Genomic DNA, 13,752 nt, shown 5'->3' with positions numbered 1-13,752 from the left:
ACTCCACATGGATTAAAGACCTGGATATAACACCAGACACTATCAAACTCTTAGAGGAAAACATAGGCCAAACACTCTCTGATATAAACGACAGCAACATCTTGTCAGATCCACCTCTTAGAGTATTGACAATAAAAACAAAAACAAACAAATGGGACCTAATCAAACATAAAAGCTTCTGCACAGCAAGGGAAACCCTAAACAAAACAAAAAGACAACCCACAGAATGGGAGAAAATCTTTGCAAGTGAATCAACTGACAAGGGATTCATCTCCAAAATGTATAAACACCTTCTGTAGCTCCATACCAATAAAACAAACAACCCCACCAAAAAGTGGGCAGAAGTTCTAAACAGACAGTTCTCCAAAGAAGACATATGGATGGCCAAAAAACACATGAAAAGATGTTCAACATCACTCATTAGTAGAGAAATGCAAATCAAAACCACTCTGAGGTACCACCTGACACCAGCCAGAATGGCCATCATGCAAAAGTCTACAAACAAGAAGTGCTGGAGAGGGTGTGGAGATAAAGGAACCGTAGTGTACTGTTGGTGGGAATTTAAATTGGTGCAACCCCTGTGGAAAGCAGTATGGAGATTCCTCAGAAAACTAAACATAGAACTACCATTTGATCCAGCAATCCCACTCCTGGGCATCTATCCAGAGAAAACCACAACTCGTAAAGACACATGTACTCCAATGTCCATTGCAGCACTCTTTGCAATGGCCAAGACATGGAAACAACCTAAATGTGCATTGACAGAGGAGTGCATCAAGAAGATGTGATACATATACACAATGGAATATTACTCAGCCATTAAAATGAATGAAATACCAGCATTTTTAGCAACATGGATGGACCCAGAAATTATCATACCAAGTGAAGTCAGCCATACAATGAAAGAATAACTTCCAATGCTATCACTGACATGTGGAATCTGAAAAAAGGACAGACGGAACTTCTTTGCAGAACAGATGCTGACTCACAGACAGTAAAAAACTTACGATACTACTCAGCCATAAAAAAGAATGACATAATGCCATTTTCAGCAACATGGATGGAACTAGAGACTTTCATCCTGAGTGAAATGAGCCAGAAAGACAAAGACAAATACCATATGATATCACTTATAACTGGAATCTAATATCCAGCACAAATGAACATCTCCTCAGAAAAGAAAATCATGGACTTGGAGAAGAGACTTGTGGCTGCCTGATGGGGGGGGAGGGGGAGGGAGTGGGAGGGATCGGGAGCTTGGGCTTATCGGACACAACTTAGAGTAGATTTACAAGGAGATCCTGCTGAATAGCATTGAGAACTTTGTCGAGATACTCATGTTGCAACAGAAGAAAGGCTGGGGGAAAAATGTAATAGTAATGTATACATGTAAGGATAACCTGACCCCCTTGCTGTACAGTGGGAAAATAAAAAAAAAATAAAAATAAAAATAAAATAAAATACCCCCCCCCCAAAAAAAAAAAAACTTATGGTCTCCAGAGGAGACAGTTTGGGGGTGGGGGGATGTGCTTGGGTTATAGGATGGAAATCCTGTGAAATTGGATTGTTATGATCATTATACAACTATAGATGTGATAAATTCATTTGAGTAATAAAAAAAAGAATAAACAAAACAAGACACCTTAAAACTCCCAGAGAAACCATAGCAAAATATTCTCTGACATCCACCATACAAATGTTTTCTTAGGTCAGTCTACCAATGTAATAGAAATAAAACAAAAAATAGACAAATAGGATCTAATCGAATTGACAAGTTTTGCACAGGAAAAGAAACCTTAAAAAAACAAAATACAACCTACAGAATGGGAGAAATCCATTTCACACTATGTAATGATAAGGACTTAATCTCCCAAATAAACAAACTCATACAGCTCAACAGCAAAAAATAAACAACCCAATTGAAAAATGGGCACAAAATCTCAACAGATATTTCTCCAAAGAAGACATATGAATGACCAAAAGGCACATGAATAAATGCTCAATATCACTAATTGTTAGAAAAATGAGAATCAAAACTACAATGAGGTACAACCTCACACCAGTCCAAATAGCTGTCATTAGTAAGTCTACATATACCAAATGCTAGAGAAGGTATGGAGAAATGGGAATGCTCCTACACTGTTGGTGGGAATGTAAACTGGTACAACAACTATGGAAAACAATATGGCAGTACCTCAGAAAACTAAATATGGAACTACCATATGACCCAGCAATACCACTCCTGGGCATATAACCAGACAAAACTTTCATTGAAAAAGATACATGCACTCCTATGTTCACTACAGCACTATTCACAATAGCCAACACATGGAAACAACCTAAATGTCCATGGACGGGTAAATGGATTAAGAATATTTGGTACATATACACGATGGAATACTACTCAGCCATAAAAAGAATGAAATAATGCCATTTGCAGCAACATGGATGGAACTAGAAACTCTCATACTAAGTGAAGTAAGTCAGAAGAGAAAGACAAATACCATAGGATATCTCATACATCTGGAATCTATATATGGCACAAATGAACCTTTACACAGAAAAGAAACTCATGGACTTGGAGAATTGACTTGTGGTTGCCAAGAGGAAGGGGAAGGGAGTGGGATGGACTAGGGATTTGGGGTTAGTAGATTCAAAGTTTTGCAATTGGAGTGCACAAACAATGAGATGCTGCTCTATAGCACAGGGAACTATATCTTATCACTTGCGATGGAACATGAAGGAGGAAAATGTGAAAAAATATTGTGTGTGAATGTATATCTGGATCATTTTGATGTACTACAGAGATTGACAGAATGTTGTAAATCAACTAGAATAAAAAAATAAAAATTAAAAAAATCATTAGCACAAATTTATTTGAAAAATCATGATGTAATATCATTATGTGTATTATTACCTCTCTTAGGAACATTTCCATCTGAATAGATGTTTTGTTTTCCTTTCCTAAAACTATCAGAATAGCATTATCTTAATCATTAGGTTAATACTGACCTCCTAGGCTCCTTACTTCTGAGGATGACACTGAGTTACCTTTTGGGAAATGCATTACTGTGTAGAAAACCCAGAGATTTGCAGTGTCTATTTTTTTTTCTCTACAAACCTTTTTTCCAACTCTTTCCCTAATCTGTGAATAGATTATTAGAGGATTTTATTTTGTTGTTTTTTGTTGTTGTTGTTGTTTTGGAGGGAGAACTTACTCAGAAACTGGAAACCAGGAATTGCTATACACATGAAAGTGATGCTACATACTGAATTTTTTTCCCTACTGGGAGAGTCCCAAAGAGATGGAACTAAGAAAGGTCTTAGGGATCATTTCTAGAACCACCTTTGACTTTTACAAGGAAGGTGTGCTGGACACTGTGGGTTGGCTAACTGAACATATAAGCACAATCTCTTTCTTCTGCCTTCCTCTGCCAGAGACACTGGAACAGCTAAGCACTTAATTTCCCAGCTTCCCTTGCAGCTGGGGCATTCATGTGATTCTACCATATAAGTGAAAGTCGGCTGGGAATTTCTGAGATGGCTTTTGTTTTTGCTGATGAAAGGGACAGAAGCAGAGGGTTGCTTCTCTCCCCTTTTCCTTCCTGTTCTAAATACAGACTTCATGCCTGGAGCTATACCTTGCATATTTGAGACAATCAGGGGAGGCCAGGTGAACCACAGACCTGTTGGGCCTAATGCTATTAAGCTGCTACAATGACAGCAGAGGCTGCTCATGTTTAGATACTTGCCATGGGAGACAATAACTTTCTATTTGATAAAAACTACTGTGGCTCCATATTTCTGTTTATTGCAACCAAAGCATTTCTTCAGGAAATTGAATTTCAAACAGGTAAAGTGATTTAACTAAGGCCAGGGAGCTGCATTAATCAAAGGCGAGAAGCAGGTCATGAGAGGATGGGAAGAAACACATACACTTTCCCCAAATATACTAGAGGCAGAAGAGCTGCCCACTGAGAAGGATGGAGTGGGAGGGAAGATGACATCTGGGTGGAATCTGGATAATGTTGGGCAATGAGTTAACATCTCTGGGCCTGATAGCCTTTATCTTAAAAAAAAAAGGTTTATCATAAATGATTTCTAGGATTCTAAGGGACCCTAGAAATCATTTATGATAATGAATACTCAGTAAATTTACCTTTTGAACAAGTCTCCTGCTTTACCTAAGAGCCAGCAAGGAGAAGTTTCCAAAGTTTAGTAGGAATCATAAGACACTGGAGATCAAGTACACAGAATGCAGAAATGGGCAGGATCCAGGGGGCCAAATCATAGTTCAGAGTCCAGAATCTCAGAGTTCAAAAAAGCAGGAGGGAATCAGGAGTCAGTCTAGGAAAGTGGCAAATGAAAGGATCACACCCAGAAAAAGTTAATGTCCTCATTGGTCAGGAACCCAAGCCATGGTCTTGGTGAGAGCCATGGACAATGGATGAAAAATGAAAATTAATCTAAACATTTCTGGGGAGTTTTCATTGTGGCACTGTTGAAACAAATCTGATTAGTATCCACAAGGATGAGGTTTCGATCCCTGGCCTTACTCACTGGGTACGAATTGGGCATTGCTGGGAGCTGTGGTGTAGGTTGCAGATGCAGCTCAGATCCCGTGTTGCTATGGCTGTGGTGTAGGCTGGCAGCTGTAATGCCAATTTGATCCCTAACCTGGGAACTTCAATATGTATTGGGTTTGCCCCCCCACCAGAAAAAGAAAAAAATCTAAACATTTATGAAATACCTCCTCAGCTGCTTAGTGGCCTCTCAGAGGAGAGGCTCTACATCAGTTAAAGCAAAACAAGACCAAGTGCAAGGGGTAAAAAACTGAAGGGAAAAAAAATGGCAGAAGTTGATTGCTTATCTTCAAGAAGATGCCATGGAAGGAATCAAATGGCAATACATTCCCTACACATATAAGCATTCTATACCTACAAAAATAGCCATGTGTCTCAAAGGGAAGGTGTGGGCTGTCTCAGCACCTGGCATTATGGGGAGAGAAACAGATGTATAGCAAGTTAATGGGTTGGTTTTGCCGCCTACATTGTCCTCTCTTCCTGAAGTTGGATTCTAAGGAATATATAGCATAATATATAGCCATGGGCTCTTCCCTCCAGTTCATCAGCAGAAAGGGGATATTTACAATTGAATACCCATCAGTATGGGGCCCTATAGAGCAGGGAGTTCATTATTTACAGTTCCCACAACCAGGCCCATTGTTCCCCCTTTTGTGGCTTCTCAGTTGTCCTGGCAAGCAAGCAGTCCCAGAAAGGCTTGGAGGGAGGACCCTCAAATGGCTGCAATTCCCTCTGACTAACTAACCTGAACTTACATAGAGACAGGGCAAGAAAATGCCAATTTGGCATAATTTCAGGGCCCTCTGAAGACTTATCAAAAATATCCCTGCTAACTGCCTGTTGCCCGACATTGCTGCCTGAAGGAATTGTGCCCCTTTGAGTTAAAATACTGTATGTTCACTATTCAAAAGCAAATATATTTCAGGCCAGTATAATCCATTAATATCTTTGTAAAAATTAACAAGATCCATCTAATTTTAAATCACATTTTTTTGAGTTGGGCAGGTACGCAGAGATCCTGAAGAACAAGATTGGCTAGCAAAGTATGGCCTATGGACCAAAGCTAGACAACCACCTGTCTTAAAAAGAAAGTTTGGGAGTTCCCGTTGTGGCGCAGTGATTAACAAATCCAACTAACCATGAGGGTGCAGGTTCAATCCCTGGCCTTGCTCAGTGGGTTGAGGATCTGGCGTTGCTGTGAGCTGTGGCTCGGATCCCGCGTTGCTATGGCTCTGGAGTAGGCTGGCGGCTACAGCTCCAATTCAACCCCTAGCCTGGGAACCTCCATATGCTGCATGAGCGGCCCTAGAAAAGACAAAAAGACAAAAAGAAAAAAAAAGACAAAAGAAAAAAAAGAAAAAAGAAAAAAAAAAAGAAAGTTCGAATGGAACACAGCCACACTCTTTTGGTTATGTATTGTCTACGCCGGAGCTGAATAGGTGCAGTACAGGTTGTATGGTGCACAAAATGAAAATATTTACTATACAGGCCTTTACAGAAAATTTTTCTAACCCTTATTATGGAATACCCTCTAATGAGGAAACTGAGACAAGAGAGGGAAGGGGACAGGAGCCCTGGCAGAGGTGAATCATAACTGTACCACAGGAATCCCACCTTATTGCTCCTTTCATTATGTCGCATTGTTGTAAAATAAGAACAAATAAGAGTCAGAATGAAGAAAGGCCTGAGGGGCTCTCCCATGGACAGAGCATATGAACATAGGGTCCGTGGATTTTGTGAGTTAGTTTGCTTACCCAGTGAGGTTTTGAGCTATTGTGCAATTGGACACTGTTGTTAAGTCATGAGTTTTCACTGTAATTTACTCAAAGATTTGAAGATTGGAGAATAATCTCTACATATCAATTTGAAAATCTATGTGTGGACTCCAAGTTCTCTCCAGTGGGATAAATTCAGAGAGTCTCAGGACAACAGTGTTGCTGAGATAAAAATTACCAGACTCTTATCACCTTTTCCATCCCATTGCAACTGTTACAAAGGTCTTGAGCCCCTCCTGAGCAACCTGGCCTACTTCATTCTTGTTTCATATAAGAAAAGATATTTGGCTAGCTCCTCTCCCCAACCCTATAGGAAAGTAGACATTTCCAACTGATCAGCAAATGTGCTGTAAGACTTCTCCTCTCTCCTTTGTTCCTGGGCTATAAAAATAGATGAAGAATTCATGCTTGGGGTCAGATCTCCCTAATCATCAGGAAGTTATCCTGCTGCATTTCTTGCCTCAGTAAACTTATTCTTTTTCACCCCACTCTGAGTCTGGAAATTCTTTTGCAACCCTAGCAGAGACCACAATACTGTGCATCAAGGGGAATTTTTCCTTTAACATTTGATTATATAATTCTTTGATCAGGCCTCATAGAATCAGACCTCTTTTTTTTTTTTCTTTTCTTTTTAGTGCCACACCTGTAGCATACAGAAGTTCCTAGGGGTCAAATTGGAACAACAGCTACCAACCTGTGCCACAGCAACACCAGGTCCAAGCTGAACGTGTGACCTATTCTGCAGCTTGCAGCTATGCCAGGTCCTTAACCCACTGAGGGAGGCCAGGGATTGAACCTATATCCTCATAGATATTAGTTAGGTTCTTAACCCACTGAGCCACAAGGGGAACTCCCAGAGAAGCCCTTCTGAAGCAATGAGTATGTGTGTAACAAGGCTGAACTTGTTTTTAAAAATTAAATCTTATGCAGAACTTCCATAGGTAAAATGTATAAAGTGAGAGATGTTTTAGCTGGTTGTCTTTTCATAAATGTTCTTAAGGACTTCTTAACAGAAACATGACTCCCCATAGATCACTTTTAGAAAATCCAAATTTATTCTAATTGTTACTAGAATCCCCACTGTCCCCAACAATTGGACTTGTAACCCACATCTGAGTGACTCTGGGGAAAATGAACTCATTAGTTCACTCACACATATTACACAGACACACTATACGCACACACACCACCCACCCACCCTCCACACATATCACATGTACCCAACCTATTTTTATGCTGATCTTACTATTTGAAAATTCTCTTATTTCAAACTTAAATATCCTTCCCTATAACCTCTCTTATATTCTTCTCTTACTCACTTTTCTATGTTTTATATTCACAATATGAGGTACTTGGACAAACAACACAGGCATCAGCTTGGAATGCGTTAAGAATTCAGAATCTTGAGCTACATTCCAGGCATAGAGAATAAGGACTTCCATTTTAACAGAATTCTCTGAATTTATTTGTGCAAAAAATTAAAGAAGCATTGCTAAAACACAATAGACTAGCTATAGTTTTTCAAGGAAAATTGTGCATAATGAAGTTCAAGGATTACATTTACATCAAATCAGCACTAAATTATGCAATTGTGAAAGTAACTAATATTCAGAACACTATTAAGTGCTGTTCACTGTGCCAGGAAGGCACTGAGGACATCAGAGGAAAATATCAGAGCCCCTGACTTCAAAGAGCCCCAATTTTAGGGAAGAATCAATATTGTCAACAGCTATAGGTGATACAAAGGTATTAAAAAAATGTTGTGGGATTCCAAATATTGTTTGGATTCACTTCACTGTGGGGATGCTATTTGAGATGGGAGTGGAAGCAGAAGGGAAAATTCTACAAGCAGATATCTTTGAACAAGTATGAGAGGGAAAGATATGCTATGTTTAGACAACTAAGGCAGGCAGGTTCTGACAAGGTTCCCAATGATCCCTGCTTCCTAATATCCTTGCCCCTGTGTAATCCTCTTCAATTGAGGGTGGGGAGGACCTCGTGACTTTCTCCTCATTAACAGAACATGGAAAAAGTGAGAGAATTCAAATTCAATGATTGAATTAAAAAGACTATGACTTCTGTCTTGCTTGCACTTTCTTGCTGGCCCTCTCTCACTTCCTCACTTGCTCACTCTGGTGAAACAAGCTGATGTTAATGTGAGATTATGTAGGAAGAGGTCCATGTATCAAGGAGCTAGGAAAAGCTTCCAGTCAACAACCCAGGAGGAAGCAAATACCAAAACAATCACATAGGTCAGCCAGGAAGTGGATTCTTCCAAATCAAGTCTTTTCATGGCTATGGGCTTCTGAGAGACTCAGAGCCACAAACTCACCTAAGCCCACCCACATTCTTGGCTCACAGAAACTATAAGGTAGTATATAGTATTGTTGTTTTAAGATGCTAAATTTGGGGTATGACATGCTACTCAACAGTAGATTACTGGAGTGGGCTAAATGAGAGTCACCAAAGAATCTGTAATCCTAATCTTCAGAACCCATGAACATTACCTTATATAGCAAAGGCTTTTCAGGATGTGATTAAGTTATGTATCTTGATTCTCTTTGACTCTCCAGGGGAGTCCTAAATGGAATCACTCATATATTTATAAGAGGAGATGAGAGGGGAACTTGACATACATGGAAGAGAAGGCAATGTGACCACTGAGGCAGAGACAGGAGTGAAGTGGGTGTAAGTCAAGGAAGGTTGCCATCCACCAGATGCTGGAAGAATCAAAGAACATGGAGTCACATCCAGAGAGAGTGTGGTCTTTCTGACATTTTGATTTTTTGTGATACTAATTTTGGACTTCTGGCCACCAGAACTGGGTGCAAATACATTTTTCTTAAATCACCATATTTGTCATGATTTGTTACAGCAGCCATAGGAAACTAATACCATGGCTAATACAGGAGCTCTGACGAGTTTAGTGGGTGGAGTTTCACAGAAAAGATGATTTTAAGAAGGCAGGCTAAAGTTAGACAACACCTTGTCATGTTAAATAAAGTGTACAGAGTTATGTACAGACAGCTAATTGCAGAGAATGGGGGAAAGCAGAGTTAAGTAGAGGAAATGTCCTGATTAGATTATTTTAGAGCTCACTCTGGTGGCATTCTGGATAGGACAGGGAAGACTGGAAGTCCTTCCAGGAAGTTAGTGCAGGAGACTGGTTGAGAACAAATAGAAACCTGACAAAAATTGCCAGAAGGACTTAATTCACACAGGTATTTTCTTCATCTTTGAGACTAAGGTGGAGAAATAGAGCTGGGATGCAAGACAGTGGTAGGCTGGGGGTAAGAACACTGAGCAGCCATTAGCAGTCAAGGATACTTGGAACCTCCAAATATTTCACTTCGCTATGATGCTAAGTGTCTGATCTCTAGATAGCCTTCCTGATCCAAGCAAAGGAGTGAGGATTATGGCAAAGACTAAAAATGGAAACACTGTCTTTCACTTGTGGGTCAGCTAAGTCAATGCACTACTTGTCCTCAAGGGTTTTAAGGAAATAAAGTATACACCAGCCTTGCTTGGAAGCCTGTCAGCAGGACATGGAGACCAAAATTGGGTAGGAAATTTGGAATTCTAGTAAGACTCAAGGTGGAGTGAAATGGGATCAAACAGACCTTGCTCAGCCACTGGTTGTGTGGTCTTGGGCCTTGGGGTGATGACTTAGTCTTTCTCTGTCTTAGCCACTCAGTTTTTGGATCTATAACCTGGGGCTAATAACATTATATTGTTATTATGAGGATAAATAAGGACAAATGGGTAAAACATGAAAAATAAACTAGCTAATATTCAGGTGCACCCCAGAGAATAAAACAGAATATATATTCCATTCTATCCTACAGAATAGAATAGAATCATTTAATATCAGTTCTTTCATCAGCTGAAACTTCTCTCTCTCTCTCTCTTCTTTTTTTTTTGGCTACACCATGACATGGGGAATTTCCCAGGCCAGGGATAAAACCTGAATCATGGCAGCAACCTGAGCCACTGCAGTGACAACACTAGATCCTTAACCTAACGAGCCACAGAGAACATCTGAATCTTCTGAGCCTAGTACAAAACAATAGCCTGCCAAGTAAATATGTACAGCAGTCAAGAAGCCATTTATAACAAAGAATAAAATGTTTACGGAATTATTTAGCTATATAATACATAGTTTTACAAATGAAAATGTTTATAAATAGTTGTAAGTCATATTTTATAACATAAACCACATAAAATATACAAAATTTAGATTAATATTTAATTTAACATATGGATCAAATTGTAAAACTTATATTCATTCCACAATTTATCTTTGAAAAAGTAAAACACAGCTTACACTTCTAGAAAAGGCTTCTAAAAATACTATTTTCAATTAACTAAGCATGAATAGCATTTGGATAATATTTCACTAATTTAGGAATTTAATTATAAGGAGATGCATAGGTCATTTTAAAATAAATTATTCAATTCATTGACTTAAAAGTTGATTTCAATTACTTGATTTTTTTCATATGAAACAATAATAATAGCACATATTTGCATATAGCCCTTTCCAATTTACACCATTCACACAAAACCACAATTCCTAACTCTTTGCTATGTGACTGAAATTGAATTTTTTTTTCTGAATAGCCTGGTAATGGGAAAAAATATGATCAATGAATGAAATTTTCAGGGAAGCATATTTTGGCTCATTTAGGAAAACCATTCTCATTATCAGACATGCCTCAGATAGAATGGACCATCTCACATTGTGGGAGCACCCTGGGAAAAACTGGGTATCAGATAAAAGATGTACACCTTTGAAAAGGTACTGGAAGGAAAGTCCAGTGAATTTGGGTGATCAACCTGGTACACTATTAAAAGTCTTCCCTAACTCAAACATGTTATGATCCAAGTTCATATAGTGGTGAACTATAAATATGCACTACTGGTTTGTATACATCACCAGAAATATAACATCCTAGATTGCAGTCTCTCTTTCCTAAAGAACATAGAGAAATAAGGTAGAGGGGGTGAAAGACATGGAGAGAGGGAAGCAAAAAGAGAAAATATACATTCCAGTTTCCTATTCTTCCCACCCCATTTCTGGGATTTACTTCCACACATATCCCCATTCAACTATTTCACTTACCAATTGCTAGCCAAATTGTAATTACAAATTCAATTTAAAGATTAATTTAAAAAATTAATAAAGATTTTTATAAGGTTACAACACATGGAAGCTACTCATCAGGAAGATTTTCATCTTCGACTGCCTTAAATATTAGACTATTACTATCCTAGTATAGCTCGAACACAATAAAAGAATAAAAGGAAAAAATACCCCCAGGGGACATTGACATTTTCACAGAAGAAAGGTTGTGATTCTTTGCTTACTATCTTCCTCTTGGTGCCTTTTGATTCTGCAGTTAATGGTAATGTTTCAGTCTCCTAAATGTCTATGCTCACCCAGACCAGTAGATCAGGGATGAGCAGAACTATATCTGAATGGAGTATATAAAGGTGAGAGGTCCCAAGTTGTGTTAAATGCCAGGAGACATTTTAGGACACTGTGCCAAAGAGGGGAAGCCAAAATTGCCAATAATTTGTGAATTAAACTATCTAACATCACAATTTTTTCAGGTCGAAATGGATTAAAAGTTGGCAAATTCATGCGGTTCTGATAGAGTAAATGGAAAAATAATTAGAGCATTTTTCTTTAAAACTACTGTTGCATAGAATCTACATAAAATTTATTTAGACAATATGTTTATTTTAGGTGGCTTCAAGGAGGATAATACAGTTTATGGGATACCCCAAATCTTCCCAAACTTCCTGGTGTCACTACCAGGGGCTGTCAGGGAAATGCAATCAAAGATCAGATGCTGTATTAAAATTGCAGCTGCAAAGGTGACATTGGAAAAATTTTATTGAATTCTTAGTAATAAAGTAAGAGATATGAAGCACGTTCTAAGTAGGTGAAATGTGGCATCAGGGACTAAAGCTTTAACAAATTTTCAGACTTTCTGTTAGGATGACAAATTTTGCAGCATCCTAGTGTACTTCAGAAGCGAGAACGCTTCCAAACACTAATTGCATTAACAGCCATAATGAAGGGCCTTCTTGTATCTACACCTTTTGCCTTGAAATTTGGTTAGCCCTACTTGCTCTGAGTCTGGGCTGACTGAAATCATTATATGGCCCTACATTCTTCTAGTCTCTCTCTTGCTCAACTTAGAATCCTGCTATTTCTATGAGAATATGATGGACTGGATGATAAATGGCCACATGGAGCAGAGCTTCATGTCCCAAACTGTCAGCTAACCACAGATGAAAGAAAACTGAGAAAACTCAAGCCTGGCCAAGATTTATACAAACTTCTCATATTTCTGAAACTGGCCCCACCTTCACAGCTTGTAGTTTTTAACCACTTCCTCTACTACTCATTCTTTAGCCCCATGCTTTAAGCAAGCACTTTAATTGGCTGTGGTTTCTTGCCTGGTGAAGTGGCCCAAATCTTTATACCTCAAGAATCTACACCATTAGCAATCCTCATTGTATTGGGTTATTTAGTTTTCCATTGACTTTTATCAAAAGGCATGAGAATATTAAGAGATACCCCAGAGAAACCATTTATATACCAGAGTCTTGCTTATCCTGATTGTGAAGTAGCAACTCAATTTTCCCTTGATAATCAGAATCAATTGTCCCAGCCAGGTAACCCTGTTCTTTGCCTTCTGATTACTGGTATGAAGAGCCCCCAAGTGTCCAGAAAATAGTCTCAACTTCTAGCTTAATTATTTGATTGAACTAGTGTTGAGTCTTCTAGTAAAAGTCTTCCTTCACTTGGGAACTACATTCTAGACCAGCAGAATCCAAATTTTCAGGGAGGGAAAGCAAAAATTTTGCTAACTTAGCATCATAGGTCACAGTAAGAAAATTCACTTCTGGGGTATTTCTTCACTTCCTTTATAATCTTATCCATGAATCATGTCTATAATAGAAATAGCTTCACATATTGGTCACGGATTTAGTTCATCTAACATTTTGTATGACATCTCTGATCTTTGTTAGGTGTTGCCCCCAGCTAGCACTATATCTGAGACTGCAGAAGTCATCCACCAATCTGCAATACCAGCTGCTTCAGAGTTACAGGGAACATGGTAAGACCAGTGAATTCCATGAACATGGCTACATTGCCATATTTCATTGGATTTTAAATGAATGCCTTGTTCAGAATCAATAGCGTAAAAAATACCATGACAATGAATAAAATACTCTATAAGTCCAAAGATATTGGTTTTGGCAGAAAAATCATGAGCAGAGAAAGGAAATCCATACCCAAAGTGTCTATTCCAAGGATAGCAAAGGGCTCCCCCTTCCATGAAGAAAGTGGTCTTGTACTAATCAAATTTTCCCAGGTA

The sequence above is a fragment of the Phacochoerus africanus genome, chromosome 2 (genome assembly GCF_016906955.1).
Source record: "Phacochoerus africanus isolate WHEZ1 chromosome 2, ROS_Pafr_v1, whole genome shotgun sequence".
Lineage (NCBI taxonomy): Eukaryota > Metazoa > Chordata > Mammalia > Artiodactyla > Suidae > Phacochoerus > Phacochoerus africanus.
Note: the sequence above shows the minus strand (reverse complement) of the source record.